Genomic DNA, 19,159 nt, shown 5'->3' with positions numbered 1-19,159 from the left:
ACATGAGAGGATCACAACTATATGATACATCATAAACATCTATTATTCAATATAATTTTAGTACTGAATGATGTTATGCCATTCAAGTTTTTGAAAATCAGTAATTGACCTAAGTATTCACTCATGCATTTATTTATTTATACATCTACCCACAAATGTTTATTGGATATCTGCTATATGTCAGTTATTGTATCTGCTGTAACACAGTAATGAAAAATCATAGTCTCTCCTCTTGAGGAGTTTATAATAGAGTTATTAATACCTTTTTTTAAAACTACAAAAAGAAAAGTAAAATTGTATTCTGTGAACAATCTAGATAAGAGAGATTTTATTATGTACACTGGCAGACATTGTTAGTTGTCTACCAAAATCTATCTCCTCTCTTTTTTGCTATTTTTGTTCTCTTATTTTGTTAGGAGCAACAAGTAGCACAGTCCTGGGCCATGCATACTGTTTGTTTTAATCCAATCTCTAGAATCCTGTCCTCTGCTTTTCTGATCTCTCTTGCATCTAAGAGTGGCCAGTGAGACCGAAATGATAGTATATGGAGGGGTTTCTGCGAAGGCTTTTCCTTTCTTGAAATAGGGAACAATGGTGGCCAGCATCATTTGTTCCCATTTTTTTCTACATTGAAAAAAGACAGGTATCTGGACCTACAGCAGACATACTGTGAGCATAATTTGGTTTTCATGAGAAACAAATTAACACACTAAAGATGGTGCAGCAGAAAGAAAGAGCTATTCCTTGACGATGTTATTGAGCAACTGAACTGACTATAGCCACCTCCTACCTTCAAACCTCTCATTATGTGAGAAAAATAAATCCCTATTAGTGTAAGTCATTATAAATTGGGTTATCTGTCACTTACAGTGGAACAAATTCCTAGTAGATACACATATACAAAATAATCAGTAGGGATGTAACAGAGTAACATAAATTAAAGCCAACACTTACAGAACAAATTTTGTATTCCTAACATTCATGCGAATTAAGTGGGTCATTGGTAAGAGCTTGGAAATCATTATCACATTAATTTTTGGTTATAATTGGGTTTGAAATATGGTACAAAATGTCAAGAATTTATTCTTAATAGAGGGTATAATCTCTTCTGTAGAGATCAATGATAGTGGCTACACATTAACATTTTATTTCCTACTATCCCTTCCTCCAGAACTAAAAACAAGTTTATCAACTAGGGATAAAGAAAGTTTACTTGAACTTTGAAGGTATTGAAGGATTCTTTGAAATAGGATTTTCAAAAGTAAGGCATTTTATTCTTGTTTACCAAATCATGAACTATGATACTTTGTTTATAAGATTAGAGACATTTTGGGAAGAAAGAGACAGGCTAAGCATAGTGATTGCAATTATGTGCTGTCATATAAAAGGAAAGTTCCAATTTGTGTTTTCAATCCCATTTCTTCATAGAGAATACTGGGTATGTGAGTTACTAGGGAATCCTTGCTTAACTAAAAACCAGTTTTGATTTTATTATCAATACAAAGAACTCTATGAGATGTCTATATTTATTTATGCTTTAGAGATACTAGTAGTATACACCATTAAGTAGTAGTGTTAATTATGAGGTCTCATAACATGAGCATTTTCCATATTTTTGAAAGAGTTACCTGCAAATAAGCTGTTATCATTTGGAGGGCCTTTATTCAGTGAAAGTAGATGACAATTGTCATGGGTGTAGGTTGAAGGCATATGGAGATGTTTGTATATGTTATTTATAGCTATGATGGTAAGAAAATCCAATAACAGATGGAAAAAAAAACCCACTATAACTTTGAAGTGTTTTATGTTACTGATGCCTGAGGACTCATGGAAATAAAGTGAGAGCTAATTGAAGTTATTTGGAAGTTCCTTTACCTTTAGAATATAGTCCTTTAAGTCGGGAATGCTCAGTTCTACTCTGGTAGCATTCTGTTATTAACACACACTTGTTAAGCATGTGATATGTTCTAGGTACTGCTGTCCTCACTGAAAAAACAGATGATATACTGTTCTGTGCTGGTTGCACGGAACTCATAGTTTATTGGGGAGAAAAACACTTAAAAATAATCACACCAGGAAAATAGATGTATGTGGATGGCTCTGCAAGATCACGGAGCAGAGTCCCTCAATCCATCGGGGGAGTGGTGGGTGGAAGGATGGCCAACCACCTTCCTCTTTCACATCTTCTATCTATCTATCTATCTATCTATCTATCTATCTATCTATCTATCTATCTATCTATCTATCTTATTTATTTATTTATTTATCTATCCTTGGCTGTGTTGGGTCTTCGTTTCTGTGCAAGGGCTTTCTCTAGTTGCGGCAAGCGGAGCCCACTCTTCATCGCGGTGCACGGGCCTCTCACTATCGCGGCCTCTCTTGTTGCGGAGCACAGGCTCCAGACGCTCAGGCTCAGTAGTTGTGGCTCACGGGCCTAGTTGCTCCGCGGCATGTGGGATCTTCCCAGACCAGGGCTCGAACCCATGTCCCCTGCATTGGCAGGCAGATTCTCAACCACTGTGCCACCAGGGAAGCCCCACATCTTCTATCTTATTCAAGGCTCACGGCTCCATTTGTGCTCTTGATTAAAACTTACCCCACCTCTTCTAGGACCTTTTGAGCAACATTTGTTGTTCCCTTTCTTATCTATATATTCAAATGTTTCTTTCTATGTTCTTGCTCTCACAGTCTAAATATGCTCATCCACATCTTAAAATAAAAGATGGCTTGTCATGGGCCACTCCACAACTATTCCCAGTTTCACTACCATGAAGTGAACACTTCTGCCTACAACTGAGGACTTTACTTCCTTTCATTCCACTCGTTTCTCCTCACTTGTAATTTGGGTTTTATTCTGAGTGCTGCACTGAAACTGCCTTGTCTACAGTGGGAAACGACCCATGTAGATTGCAAGCTCCATGAGATATGCACTCTTTCTGCCTCCTGCATTGTCTGTCGCAACCTGCACAACCTCACCTGGCACAAAGACAGAGCGGTGATAAATGCCTGTGAATGAAAGAGTGATATCTTTTCTTACTTCCTGTGGTATTTTCAACATCTTCCTTACTTTCTTCAGGTCATTCTTGTCCTCTTTGGTTTCTGATACACCACTGTCTCCATTCTCATATTACTTTCCTGGGCATTTCTGGTACTTCCTTTATTGGATCACATATTAAATATTAGTCTTCTTTCTGAATTTTATCTTTTATTATTTCTTCTTCTCACTCAATGTATTCCCCTATAGCTGTTGTGGTTCTCAAATTTATATTGCTATCAAAAAAGTTACTTTGAGAATATCCAAGGCTTACTTGACACATCCGTTTATATTTCCTACATTTGCTCCAATCAACATGTTCAGATCTTCTTGAAGAATTATTCCACCTCCAGAATTTCCTGTATAATAAGAGATGGTGTATCCAAAACCCAGCAACCTAGTAATCACTGTGAATAATCATCTTCTTTCCTGACCCCTCTCCCCAGGCCAAAAATCACTAAGTCTTATGGGTTCTATCTTCTTATTATGTCTGATATCTGACTCTTGAATCCATCATAGCTTCTCATATGGCTACCAAAGTAGATTTTTAAGAGTCCCCTGACCTCAATCATGTGCTTCTTGAATTCTTTCTACATCTGTATCTTGAATGGACTTTCTAAAGCATAAAACTGGTAATGTTATATCTCTAACTAAAATACTTCAATGACTCCTTTAGGATGCTGTATCAGAAAATTTAACACTATGAAAAGATGCTCAACATCACTAATCATCAGGGAAATGCAAATCAAAACCATAATGAGATATCACTTGACACCTGTCAGAATGGTTATCATCAAAAAGAACACAAATAACAAATGTTGGCGAGGATATATAGAAAAGGAAACCCTCGGGCACTGTTGGTGGGAATGTAAATTGGTGCAGCCACTGTGGAAAACAGTATGGAGGTTTCTCAAAAAACTAAAAATAGAACTACCATATGACCCAGCAATTCCACTCCTGGGTATATATTTGAGAAAAACCAAAAACACTAATTCAAAAAGATACATGCACCCCAATGTTCACAGCAGCATAATTTACAACTGCCAAGATATGGAACAACCTAAGTGTCCATCAACAGATGAATGGATAAAGAAGTGGTATATGTATATATACACAACGGAATACTACTCAGCTGTAAAAAGAATGAAATTTTACCATTAGCAATAACATGGATGGACTTGGGAGGCATTATGCTAAGTGAAATAAATCAGACAGAGAAGAACAAAAACTATGATATCACTTATATGTGGAATCTTAAAAATACAACAAACTAGTGAGTATAACAAAAAAGAAGCAGACTCACAGATATAGAGAACAAACTAGTAGTTACCAGTGGGGAGAGGGAAGGGGGGAGGGGCAATGTAGGGGTAAGGGATTAAGAGGTACAAACTATTAGGTATAAAATATGCTGCATAAAAAAAAGTTTAAAATTAAAAAAAATTAAAAATTAAAAACATAAGCTACAAGGATATATTGTACAACACGGGAAATATAGCCAATATTTTATAATAACTGTAAATGGAGTATAATCTTTAAAAATTGTGCATCTCTATATAATATACCTGTAATATATAGTATTATACATCAACTATATCAACTTCAATAAAAATAATAATAATGCTATTTAAAAAAAAAGAAAATTTAACACTATGTCTAAATGGTAATAAATTAACTGGATCATCCCATTAAAATACAGGGTGAGCCTTATGCATATTTTCCTGCTTTTCTTTTAACTCTCCCTACCACTTCATTAGCTTCATTCTCTTTGTTCAGTTGCAAATGGGATAAGGATCTTCCTTCCTTAGAAGGGCACCTCCAATCAATTCTCACAACCATTTAAAAAAGGCTTTTAGCTTCATGCTAATTGGGTCTTCTTTGAACAAATACTTTTGGATAAGGAATTGCAGTGCATTGATTCATTTAGGCCTTGGTTAGTGTCTCTTGCTGAATCAACCACTGTGGCAAGGGGAGTGGGACTACCTTGATGGTTGAGACCAATCATGGTCCACCCCTGAACTTGGGGTGGAGTGATCCCACTCACATAGCGGCCATATAATGGGGATAGAGTGGGTGGGTGTAGGACAGACAATCACTACATCCCAGAGATGTCACAGGTCTTCTGTAAAGTGACCTGCTGGCCTATCTGTTTTTATCTTTTGTGGAATGCTTGTCTTCACTGTGGTTTTATGCATAAGGTTTTATGCATTCTCTGAACACATCAGTCTGTTCACTGCATCTGTGTCTATACTCATCTGCTCTCTCTGCATGAAAGGCAAACTCTTATCCTTGTTTAAAAGTGAGTAGAGACATCCCCTTTATGAAGCTATTTGTGATGCCTCGTTCCCTAGGTAGGATGTGTTAATTCCCCTGGACTTCTTCTCCCTTCCCTTTTATAATACACTGGCCATATTGTATGGCATTTATTTATTTTTTACATGCTTGAATTTTAAGCCTTTTGAATCGGGGAAGTTTCCTCAGTTGCCTTGTAATCCTTAATACTAATACAATGTCTGGCATCATAGTAGATAAGGCTCGTTAGAGTCAGGGACAAGAAATGTCACTTTCTCTAACACTTTAGGCATAAGCACATTTTAAAGGGAAATATATTTTCCAGTGAAAAGTTTTCAAGTTTCCAGTTTCAAATGTATAGTCAAGATCTGGAAGAAAAGAACTACTTTCAGGTAAGGCAGCACAGAGGGAGAAAAAAATCTACACTATTTTGGCAAATAGAGAAAAAAAGCACTCTAAAATAGATGAAAACTTGGAAGGGATGGTTAAGAAAGTTCTGATTTCTCACTCTCAGTTTCTTGGTTGTTGGGGGAAAGTAGCAGAAACCTTGGTAAACGTCCCAGAACCCAAGCTGGCAGCAAACATTTCAGTAAAGGGATAGTATAGCTAATGATTCTCACTTGTAAGAATAAATAAATACCTTACCTCCATTTCTGCTGGTAATCAAAGTCTTCAGATTCTCCTTATCAAAATGCCATCATCTCCCTTGTCCTCAATATCAAATAAGTCATTAGATCCTATTGATTCTTCCCTAGAAGTGTCTCTCATGTTTGCACTTGACAAACAAGGCTCTATGAAGGAATAGCGAAGGTAGAAAGTAGTCGTTCTGCAGAGAAAGTAAATTATGAAAGGGGAGATGATTTCAGAAATGTCTTAGGAGCCACAGGTAGAGAAGGTAGCCAGGACTGTGAGGTAGTGGTTAGACTTTAAAGGAAGAAATGTAATAAATGCCTCATCAATAACTTCCTCAATTCACTGAAACCCTTCCATTATTTATATAAAGAGAATACTACTTTAGAATTTTTCCTAGAGAAAGTAATTTATCCATTTTCTAGGGTATTTAAGAATTTTGGAAAGCTAGGAAGTCTAGAGTGCTTCCTTCATGTTCTTATTGATGTCCTACTCCTTATTGAAATGCAGTTTCTATACAAAACAAAACTGCCACTACCAACACAATTGTCAGATGCATAATCACTCTCCAAATGGCCTTTAGTGAGTGTTCATATATAAAACAAAGAAGGTAAAATGTTGATCAGTTCTTTTTAAAATGTTTTTGATTACATGCCTGCTTTGATATTTTAGGTGGATATCTTTCAGCAAAACAATAAAAATACCTTGAGCTTTTGGAATTAAATAAGGTATTCTTTGAAGATATAAGAGTGGTAAAATAATTTCAATACTTTCCCTGAGACAAAGAAATAGTTCTATTTCATACAGATGGGGAACTGGGAAGACACAATTATAGTTCTCATAAAGAAGACCAAATAATCTATTCAAACAGATGATTCCTTCAGTGACTCTACCTGACTGAGGAGGTGTGAGCAACAGAATGCTTTGAGCTCTGTAAAAAAGACATTGCATACATGAAAAGATGCTCAACATTGCTAATTATTAGAGAAATGCAAATCAAAACTACAATGAGGTATCACTTCACACCAGACAGAATGGCCATCATCAAAAGATCTACAAACAATAAATGCTAGAGAGGGTGTGGAGAAAAAGGAAACTCCTACACTGTTGGTGGGAATGTAAATTGATGTAGCTACTATGGAGAGCAGTATGGAGGTTCCTTAAAAAATTAAAAATAGAGCTACCAAATGATACTGCAATCTCACCCCGGGCATATATCCAGAGAAAACCATACTTCGAAAAGATACATGCACCCCCCGCAATGTTCATAGCAGCACTATTTATAATAGCCAAGACATGGAAGCAACCTAAATGTCCATTGACAGATGACTGGATAAAGAAGATGTGGTATACATATACAATGGAATATTACTAAGCCATAAAAAAGAATGAAATAACACCATTTGCAGCAACATGGATGGACCTAGAGATAATCATACTAAGTGAAGTAAGCCAGACAGAGAAAGACAAATATCATATGATACAACTTATATGTGGAAGCTAAAAAAAATGATACAAATGAACTTATATACAAAACAGATACAGACCCACAGACATAGAAAACAAACTGATGGTTACCAAAGGGGAAGAGGGGGAGAGGGATAAATTAGGAGTTTGGGATTAACATATACATACTACTGTGTATATAAAATAGATAACCAACAAGAACCTAATGTATAGCACAGGAAACTATACTCAATATTTTGTAATAACCTATAAGGGAAAAGAATTTGAAAAAGAATATGTATATATAACTGAATCGCTGTGTTGTATACCTGTAACTAACACAAAATTGTAAATCAACTATACTTCAATTTTTAAAAAAGACACTGCATAGAGAATGTCAATAAGCACCTATCTTGCTTCAAACAATAATATTTAACATATTAATTTTCAACATTTAAATTTTCTATCTAAAACAAGCCCACCTTGTGCTAATAGGACAATATCCACATAGAGAGCACCATTCAAATCATTTTGTCTCCTCTTTGCCAAGTCCATTTCCCTTTAACATTTTAAGGCTCACTCCTATCAACATGCCCTTGAAATAGGAGTTAAAGCAGACTTCAGATCACTGTGATCTGCAAAAGGTTTTGCCATTCTAAATAGTCTCTCAAATGTCACACTCATGGCAATTAGATGTTTTAAGAAACATGATTATCTGCTTCTGAATGAATCTGAATAATAAATAAGTAAACAATGAGATAATGGGCTCAAATGATGTAGCACACAATATTCATCTTTTTTTTCCAAAGCTCCAACACAGCCCCTAGACACTAATTTCACTCCTTGGCTGTGTATCTGAAAATAACTGCCAGAATACACTTCATGCTTGAAAGAATTAATTTGTGAAAATCTGTGCATGGGGCCTGAGCTGGCAGTGAGCTGGAATAGTACTTAGAGCACCTTCACTTCACTGACAGGGACCTAACGCCTTTCAGAATGTCACATGGTCCGGATATCTTAGAGCTCTGGCAACTAGAATTCCATTGTTCCCTGTATATATTTAAAAATACTAGGTTAGTGTTTAATAAAGCTGTGAAATGTGAATTGTTTCTATAAATAAATTTAATAATACAGGAAATCTTATTAAAGATATATTTAGACACAGCCTTTCACTTAGGATAAACAAATTCCCTGTCTTATTTAGTTTGCCCTTGAAAAGAAAAGAAAATTTGACCAACTATTTTCTGATTTTTTTTTTTTAAAGAGTTTATGTTTCTCAGATTTTGGAAGAGTGTTGTCCACATATCTGAAGCTCTAAATCTAAAAATCATGAGTCATGAATATTTTGACTGTTCAGTATTTACAGCTTATAATTATATTTAATGACCATAATAATCTTGATTTAGCAATAAATGGTTAAATGTATTCTGAATACTTTTTTAAAGAAGGTAAGAACATATGTAATGCATTTTTAAATATGGCGCTATAAAATTCTTTAAAATAGATCTCAATGCTTTGAAAAAGATACTTTAGTAACCTTACACCATGTTCAAATAGACATTTATTCTCTTAGAACTTGGTAGCACAGTAGTGATCATTTAGTTCAAACCCCTAAATTTTTTTCAGTTCAGGCGTTTAAGTAACTTGCTTAAGATTACACTGATAAAGAGTGATGGGACCTCAATTTGTATCTATATTTGTAGATTTCAAAGTTCAATTTTTTTCAGTACATCACGTAGTATAGGCAAGGTTTTTTTTCTCTTTAAGAAAGTCAGTAGCTTAAAGTCTCAAATAATAAATGACTAAAGAAAAATAGTGAAAAAATATTTCTGTTGAGGCAAGGAAAAGAAAGGAACCTTCATTTCTTTGAGCCAGTAACTGTGCCAGAAAAATTCATGTAATTTGTCAATTTTGGTAATATTATCCACATTTTCAGAGGTAAAAAAAATCCAAAAGACTGAAGTGGTCTGATTTTCTCAGGGTTATTTTTTCTTAAGTGGCACGTCTGGAATATGAACTCATGTCTTTCAGAGAGACTATCTGATTGCCATGCCTATACTCATGAAAGGACACAGTCAGTGGTGAGTTGTATTAGACCTTGATGACTGGTTATGAGGGGATATGAACAAGCTTACATGCAAGCAGTTTAATCTTACAATTCTGTACCATCTTTCCGAAAGGAATGACTCCCATTGGAGGTAAAACTGTCAACTTAGTACTCATGAATCATGCGTTGGTTATCTCTCTGGGAAATTCCCCTAAGGAATTGAGGGTAGCCATTTTGGGGGGATCTTCATAGTCATACGAAGGCTACATCAATTACAGGTTGAGTTCCCTTAGACACTTGAAGGAGAGAAGAAAGTTAATGGTGGCTTCTGCATAAGAAATACCATGGGGGGGATGGGGTAAAGTAAACGTGGAAAGAGTCATTTATTTTTTTAAATTATTTTTTTAATATCTTTATTGGAGTATAATTGCTTTACAATGTTATGTTAGTTTCTGCTGTATAACAAAGTGAATCAGCTATACCTGTACATATATCCCCAATCCCCTCCCTCTTGAGCATCCCTCCCACCCTCCCTATCCCACCCCTCTAGGTCGTCAAAAAGCACCGAGCTGATCTCCCTGTGCTATGCAGCAGCTTCCAACTAGACATCCATTTTGCATTTGGTAGTGTTCATAATTATAAGAATTCCCCCAAGTAAGACCTACATCGGCCAGGGGACACAAGTTGACAGTGTCTCTCAGAGCATCTCCCAGCCATCTGGTGTAGTTCCCAGTTCATTCTGAATAAGTTGAGTCTAATTCTTATTTTTGGAGAGACTTCCTAGAGGCAGTCTGGCTGATCTGTTTGGTTCTTGCATGCCACCAGCTGGGGGATATTTGTCTGTCCTGTAGAGCAGTAGAGCAATAGCTATAAGAATAAGGGTGGGAAAGACATCCAGAAGTATTAAGTGTTTTATGAGGGAGATGTCAGATATGGGGCCTTTCCCTGCTATTTCCAAGTGACTTCTTGGATGGTTAAGTGGAATGGTGATCAAAGCATCATCAAAGATCTCTGGTATGGATAGAAAACCCAGCAGTCAGTTAAATTCAAGGTGTTTGCAACCATTTGGGAGAGTTATGGCAGGGCACTGTCTTTTACAGAGAAACCTTCCAGGGCAATTCTGAAATGTAAAAGATCATTAAGATCCCTTCCTCTCTCACACCTCCTGGGTCTAAGGTGTTCCCTCCTAAGGTGCCAGGTTTGTGGCACTCTCTCCACTACTATAAAATCTGTATGTTCTATCACAGTAGATATAATGTCACCTTTTTTCAACCATCTTCTACTATTATCCAGAGGGATCTGGTACAAGAGGGATAGGACATTTTTATAAAACCTTCAGAGACCCAGTATATTCCCTATTTTGGCCATGTGGGTTTACAGTAAGGGGTTTGTTGTATAGTGTGTTCAACAAAAGAGTCATTATTATTATGTTCTAAAACCATGTACATTCAATAAGAGAATCCAGGTGGCTGGGCCAGAATTCAATCTGAATCCTCTAAGACCTTTTTTGGTTCAGTTGCTACTTGGAGAATACATTAACTCATCCAGCCTGAGGTTGCTGTTAAGGGAAAAAAAAAAGAAACATAATGATCAAGATTGGTCTGGATGGAGTCCCAAATTTCCAAAATAGGTCTACATATTCCCCCACTACTTTCATCCTGACCTTCAGATGCTCCTTTAGTAACCAAACTGCCATACTCAGGTGTGCATGGATTAGGAAACAGTGAGGGAAGTAGACTCAGAAATCTTTTTGACCTGGTTTTTAGAAGACATTTCCAATACTCAAAAATACTGGATGCCTGGGGATGGTAGGCGTGTGGAAGATCCATCAAATACCTATCAGGGCATTGTGGACATTGTCTAATGACTTTTGTGATAAAAGGAGCATCACTGTCAGACTGCAAATGGTCCAGAAAGTCAAACACATACTTGAGATTAGATTTTGAGTCACAATGGTATGACTGGAATCAGCTGTTTGGAGTGGGACAGCAATTCCATAACCTGAAAATATGCTGACAATACTGAGGCACCATTACTAGCCTGGGTAAGGGGATCAGGGAGCTAATATAATCAATCTTTAAGCACTGGGTGGGGGTCAAGTCCCAAGCAATTTGGTTCCTCCCCACCTTGAGACAACAGGCCCACCTTTGGCAAGAGTCTGGCATGTGGTATTAGCCTCTTCCTCAGAAGCAGAATCCTTTCCCCTGTATCCAGCATATGATGGTGGACGGATTGCTATATCCCATGTAGTGATGAATCTATGCAGTGATTATGACAATCTGGGTAGTACAGGCTTAATCAGCGGTATGAGTCCAGTTGGCCTCATCAAAGAATGAATCCTTTCCATGGCCATCTGTACAAGTGGTCCAGATAGTTTGATTTGAAGCCTCATTGTCATACTTCATGGCCCCAAAAAAAGGTAAGACACCTTTAACCTGACAGTCTGTAGTTTTCCATGTGGCTGACCAAACCTCTAGGCCTCTTGCAACAGCTCAAAATCAGTGAAAATAAAACAAATTTCATCACAGGGAGCGTTCATCTGAGTTAGGAGAACAGTTTGAGATCTGCCCTCAGTGTAGAATAAACATAGTCCCTTTTCAGTTTGGCTCAGCTGGTCTGAGGCTGAGTCTGCAGAAGTCCTGTGCACACCATCAGTTTTCAGTTTAACAGAACTGTCAGTAAATCGGAGCCAGACATTTTGGGGAATCTCAGTGACAAGAGCACTCATTGAGCAGGTAGCTTCTCGTCAGGCAGTGGAGTGGGAAATAAAGTGCCCCTCACAGGTACAGCTGCCACTTTCTCATGTAAAGCTAAGATGCTGCTGGGGCTGGATGAATATGCCATTTCCACTTGGCAAGTAAGGCTTGTGGAGCAAGCTTTATCATGTTAGTCGTGGACTCTGAATTTTTTTAATTTTTATTTTATATTGGTGAACTCTGAGTTGACTCCAAAATAGGGATGTTATGCCAGAGACTCATGAGGCCTTTCTGGGTAAGGTGTTTGGTTTCAAACCAAGCCCAATAGTATGCTGATAGCTGTTTATCAAAAATGCTATATTTAGTAGCTGTGTCAGGGCAACGATGATTTCAAAGCCTTAAGAGGGACCTCCAAGGAGAGACTATTTCCCATTGCTGGGGACTTCAGTTGGCAAAATTATCAGTCATAGAAATTGTAGCTCAAAAGGGTCATGAAGGTTGTCAGACCCAAAGGTAGCGAACATGTTATAATCTGCTGGAAAGTTTCCAATGGGACTTTTAATTAGGACACAACTCAAAACAAGTTGATTTGTATTATGGTCAGTCAGTGGAATCAAGTAGGAATTTTGAGTGGGATACAAACTGTATCAGTACCTAGAGAGTCCAAGAATATGTTGGGGCCTCTCTTTGGAGATGAGGTGCCAGAGATAGCTGATCTGACCTGCTGAAGGAATTGATGGTTAGGAAAAAAGTCATCGGGAATAGCTTCTGAGGAAGAAGCTAAGGAGAAAAAATAGCTCTCTCAAGCATACCACAAAATTAATTTTTTTAAAGAAATATTTCAAAATTTTCTTTCATCATTTTGAACATGAACTAGCGACACTGTTCTACTCAGTGAACTTAATCTTTCCTTTAACTCCCACCTTTATTCTTCAGTGCTACACTTACATCCATAAACCTATTAACTCCATAGCTGTTCTAGATTTACTTCCTTTCTCTCCCTATCCTGAATAGGTATGCACTACTTTATTACTAGTTTACATTTGTAGATGATAACGCAGGTCCACTTTTTCTATTGAAGTATAATTGACTTACAGTATTCTATTAGTTTCAGGTGTACCATATAGTGATTTGATATTTTTATACATTACAAAATGATCACCACAATAAGTCTAGTTATCATCAGTTACCATACAAAGGTATTATAATATTATTGACTATATTCCCTGTAATATATACACTGTAATGCTGTACATTACATCCTTGTGACATATTTATTTTATAACTGAGAATGTACCTCTTAGTCACCATCCCTATTTCACACATACCTCCACCCCCTCTGCTCTGGCAACGGATTATTCTCTGTATCTATGAGTATTTTTCTCATTCTGTTTTGTAATGTTTGTTTTGTTTTTAAACTGCACATGTAAGTAAAATCACACGGTATTTGTTTTTCTCTGTCTGATTTATTTCATTTAGCATAATATCCTCTAGGTCCACCCAGGTTTTCACAAATGACCACACGGCATTCTTTTTTATGGTTGCATAATATTCCATTGTATGTGTGTGTGTCTGAAAAAAAACTTCTTTTTTATCAATTCATCTATCAATGGACACTTAAGCTGCTTCTAAATCTTAGCTATTGTAAATAATGCTGCAATGAACATAGAGGTGCATATATCTTTTCAAATTGGTGCTTTCTTTTTTTTCAGATAAATACCCAGAAGTGGAATTGCTAGGTCATGTGGTAGTTCTAATTTTAATTTTCTGAGGAGCCTCCATACTGCTTTCCATAGTGGTTGTACTGATTTAAATTCCTACCAACAGTGCATGAGGGTTCCCTTTTCTCCACATTGTCGACAAAACTTATTCATTGTTTTTTGATAATAGTCATTCTGACAGGTGTGAGGTGATATCTCATTGCAGTTTTGATTTTCATTTCCCTGATGATTAGTGATGTTGAGCATCTTTTCATGTGCCTGTTGACCATCTATATGTTTTCTTTGGAAAAATGTTTATTCAGGTCCTCTGCCCATTTTAAAATCAGATTGTTTGCTTTTTTGAAATTGCGTTGTATGAGTCATTTATGTATCTTGGAAAATAACCCTTTATTAGACATATCATTTGCAAATATTTTTCCCCATTCAGTAGGTTGCCTTTTCATTTTGTTGATGGTTTCTTTCACTGTGCAAAAGTTTTTTAGTTTGATGTAGTCCCATATGTTTATTTTTGCCCTTGCCTGAGCAGACATATCCAAAAAAATATAGCTAAGACCAATGTCAAAGAGAATACTACCTATATTTTCTTCTAGGGGTTTTACAGTTTCAGGTCTTATATTTAAGTGTTTAATCCATTTTGAGTTTATTTTTGTATATGGTATAACAAAGTGGGCTAGTTTCATTGTTTTGCATGTAACTGTTCACTTTTCCCAATACCATTAATTGAAGAGGCTGTCTTTTCCCTAGTGTAGATTCTAGCTTTCTTTGTTATAGACTAATTGACTATATTAGCATGGGTTTATTTCTGGGCTCCCTATGCTGTTCCATTGATCTGTGTCTGTTTTTGTGCCAGTACCATACTGTTTTGATTACTATAGATTTGTAGTATAATTTGAAATCAGGAAGCATGATACCACCAGCTTTGTTCTTCTTTCTCAGGATTGCTTTTTCTATTCAAGTTCTTTTTTGGTTCCATACAAATTTTAGGACAATTTGTTTAGTTCTGTGAAAAATGCCACTAGATTGCTATAGGTACTATGGACATTTTAACAATATTAATTCTTCCAATCCATGAGCAGGTGTAGGCCTAGGGACTGTTGTCCCAGGGTGCTTTGCACCCAGGCCACCTTGATGGAATAGTTGGAGCTGGGGTGGGCATGGGCTGGTGGGTCCCAGGTCATGCCATGCTGGGCAGCCTTGGCAGGATGGCTGGAGCAGGGTGGATGTGGGCTGGGAGGGGGTCCCATGGTACATTTCACCTGGGTCATCTTGGTGGGATGGCTGGAGCTTGGGCAGTTACACCAGGGCTGCCTTAGAAGGACGACTGTAGCCGGTAGCCTGGGGTGCACTGGGACAGCCTTAGCAGACTGGCTAGAGCACCTAGACTATTTTCCTACCATGGTAATAAGATAGAGAGGGAAGAAAAAAAATGGCACTCTCCAATTCCCCTAACCCCAGAGAGAGTTCCAGCAGTTCTCCACTCATTTGACAGATGCTCTAGGATTAATAAATGTATTTTCTTCATGTATAGTCTAGGTGCTTTTTAAACTGCTGTTTTTTTCACTGTGCCCCAGAGTGGGCAAGTCTGTACATGGGCCTCTCAGTGTTATCCTTCCTTACTGCAGGTCACCAGGTCGGGGGTGGAGCTCTCACGGATACTGTGTCTCCCTCTTTCCTACCCGTCCCTCTGTGGTCCTTCTGTTGTTTGTTGTGCAAAAGCTGTTCAATCAGCCCTCAGTTCTTCTTCAGAAGGAATTGCTGGATATGTGGGTATAGATTCGTGTATCTGTGGGAGGAGGTAAGTTTAGGGTCTTCTTATGCTGCCATCTTGGACCACTACTTTCACTTTTAAATTAAGGTCTAATATTAAATTTCATTTCTTCAGTTCACCACTTGAATCAAAACTTGTGCTTTTAAAATTAGTGTAAAATCTTTAAAACATTTATTAATTTTGATCTCTTGTTTTCTTCTCTGAGCAGTTCAACAATGTGTACAAATGTTTCTTGTAGCACATGACTCTTGTTCCAAGTACTCTAGTTGAATCAACTAATTTCTAATTATTTCTATTTTATTTTGGTTTCTTTTCTCTATTTAAAACACAATGAGTCATCAGCTCGGTGCTTTGTGACCACCTAGAGGGGTGGGATAGGGAGGGTGGGAAGGAGGGAGACGCAAGAGGGAAGAGATATGGGGATATATGTATATGTATAACTGATTCACTTTGTTATAAAGCAGAAACTAACACACCATTGTAAAGCAATTATACTCCAATAAAGATGTTAACAGAAAAAAACACGAGTTAATCTCATTTAGAAATCTTCATTCTAGATAATGATTATTTCATTATTTATATCATATGTGCATGTTTAGTCCCTCTAGCATCACATTTTGAAATCATTTCTACTATACCTAGATATTTTCTACTGTTTTCTGTAAATATTGTATATAATATCACTGTCACACTTGATAAATAATGCATATATAATTTTATTCTTTAAATAACTTCAAGCCAGTATTCTTTATTGGCATTTTCTTGCAGTTGTTGCATACTATGAGTTGGTATTTATTTATCCAGGCTTCTTTCAGTTCTAAGAATTGCACATGTTCTTTTTTTGTATGCAAGTGATATGTTTCACGTTATTTTAAATAAGAATGATTAAACAAAATTACACGGTTTTCATCTGACCCATTCAAGTTTTGAATTTGATGAGATAATTTTCTTCTTATTTTCATAAGAAATTAAATCTTCATTAAATTAATCATTTGTAGGGTCCTGTGTGCTCAATTTAGGTTTGTTATAGTTAAATAAAAGGTAGTCTGTTCATATTTTTTTAGCTTTTAAAAAATATAAACAAACTACTGCTCTGAAGGTTTTTCACATTTTTTTCAGCTTTCTTTTTGAGCTCCACTTTTGTGTATCTTATCATGACTCCAACTTGAACTCATGTTTAATCATCTAATAAAATGTAATTGTTTTCAAAGTGTAAGAAATTAAGTATATTTAAATCAAAATCTATTAAATAACAATAAAAAATAAAATTATTTTCACAAACTTTTTTCTTGAAATTAAAATGTGAAATATCATTTATAAATAACTAAAAAGTTAGCTCAAAATTATTTTAATAAGACTGAAATTCTTAATTTAGTGGTTTTTATAAAATAAAACTTTTTGCAACTGTAGCATTCAATTCACACCTGATACTAAAGTGAAGTATCAAAATCATGTTAAGTGTATACCCACATACATACAAATTTATGAGTAATAAAAATTGTTTAATATAGTAAATTTATCTCAGCTACCTTCTGCAACTGTTGAGGTTTTATGTATTAGTGGGAAATTCTTTGCTGTGTAAGAATTTTTCCATTCATGTTGACAGGAAGGAGTTGACTAGTATTTATATTGTCTTTTTTTCCTACCTAGGTACTTCTGCCACTCACATCATCTTCTCACTATTTCCGTGTCCGGTGAAGCAGTCAGCCACACAATCCACAAACCTTCCTAGCATTTAGATGTAGTCACCTTTCCTTTTGGAGGACATGGGGCAAAAGATGGTTAGAAGCCATTTCCTGGAGACCAAAGAGTTGTTAGTTGTGAGAACTGGTGTTTAGCGTTACAGGTCTTATCAGCAGTGAGTGTTAAATTCTGTGAGGCAGAATCCATGTTTTCTTTAATAAATGATGTGTGTGATATGTGGAACTCTTAAAAGCCAAAGGACCCAAGCCAAGAATCTCTCTTGCTTAATTATAATGGCAGTACTGAGGAAAATAATTAATTTTATTTTTTCTGATATATAGATGAATAAATTTATCTTTTCATTTGCCATTCTATTTCTTTAATAGTTCAATATTAACTGTACCAAAGAGAACATCTTCATACTTTTCAAGACTTTATTTTGGAGAAATAGTTTAAAAAGTCATTTCAAAGAGTGTGAAGTTAAGCAGCAATAGGTTGATTATCAAATGTGGTTTTTCCCTCCTCATTTCCAAGATCAATTCTTGAAAATTTTGGCAGACATAAAATATTTTTAATATATTTTACTAAGTTCAATTGAATTACTATATTCAATTCGGTTGAATAAATGTTCAATAAAAATTTAGTCAGAAATACTATTCTGGGAGGTGATTGTTCTTTTCTGCTTGGTAGTGGTTGTGCAACTGCAAATCAACTTTGACATGAATGGTAATAAAGAAATTCTGTAAAAACAAAATATTTTTAGTTTTAATTGGAAGCTATTATTCAAATTGGTTGAATAACTTGGCAAGTTGTGTGTATGGAAATTAGACTATATGGAAATATGACTGGCCAAACTATAAAGGGAAGTTTTACTGATTACTTGAATAAAAGATGGTCATTATAAATTCTTCAAGAAACAGAAGGAAAATATATAGACAAGGGATAGTAAGGTAATACTGTAGAAATAAAGATCGCATTTAAGAAAATTGTGAGAAAAGAGACCAGGGTCAAGGCTAGTATTGCTGTCAAAATATGAGTATCAAATGATGAGACCACCATTCAATGACCAATACAAAAACACGAAGATGAATTTATTGCGTATTAAGTAAGGGTTGCTACGGGAGGTTGGTACAGTCTTCTCAAGCAGAGCAAGGAATTGATCTTACATACGGTTTTGAGGGAAGCATGGTATTCAGGAATTGGTAAACTTTAGAAGTATGGAAACTCCGAAGAGAATGTTGTTAATTGACTGCTTTCAGATTCAGGTTTACTGGAGTATGCCTGCTGCTGATTTGTTAGATAGAGTTCAGATTTAAGATGTGTTCTGATGGTTATTTGTCATCCTAGAAAAAGACTGATTGTCCTATACCTGTGTTAACAAATAACTATCAGAAACAGTCTTACACCTAGTTTATTATTATTTTTTCTTAAGAAATAACTTATCAGTGGCTGGGGAAACTTCTGGGCTAAATAATCTTTTCAGGATAAAGATTTTTGCTTAGAGATGCATTCCAAATATTTTATAATAACAAAAAACCAACGTTTTAATTTTTTGATTAGAGTTGAGTAAATGCAGTAAAAAATTCACAGATCTAAGGACTTGTAACATTGAGATGAGACTATGGAAGAAATTAATAAATACACCCTTTGTTGAAATTGTGTTTTTTTTAATCTGCCCTCAAATGCATTTTTATCACAAAGAAGTGAGTTCAGGGAGATATCATTGATTTCTCTTTCAGAACTAAAACTTTCAAGGCTGTTCTAAGAAATAAAAAACAGTTTTAAGAAGTGTAAATTGGGGAATTATTAATGCAAAAACCACAGGATGATGACCTTTATTGCTCT

General features: G+C 36.0%; 1 protein-coding gene across 4 annotated transcripts in view; it reads right to left on the bottom strand.

Moving 5' to 3' along the window:
• The window catches only part of HTR1F (5-hydroxytryptamine receptor 1F), a 279,529-nt gene that overhangs the window by 185,974 nt on the left and 74,396 nt on the right, over positions 1-19,159 (bottom strand). For 3 of the 4 annotated variants that reach the window (XM_082392441.1, XM_082392438.1, XM_082392439.1), the window contains exon 4: positions 5,969-18,657. The gene's annotated coding sequence lies outside the window, so the exon portion shown is untranslated. The remainder of the gene's footprint in view (positions 1-5,968; positions 18,658-19,159) is intronic. The other variant, XM_082392440.1, reaches the window with a different exon arrangement.

This window comes from Balaenoptera borealis (genome assembly GCF_965194805.1).
Source record: "Balaenoptera borealis genome assembly, chromosome: 5".
Lineage (NCBI taxonomy): Eukaryota > Metazoa > Chordata > Mammalia > Artiodactyla > Balaenopteridae > Balaenoptera > Balaenoptera borealis.
This window is presented reverse-complemented; position numbering and strand designations above follow the sequence as displayed.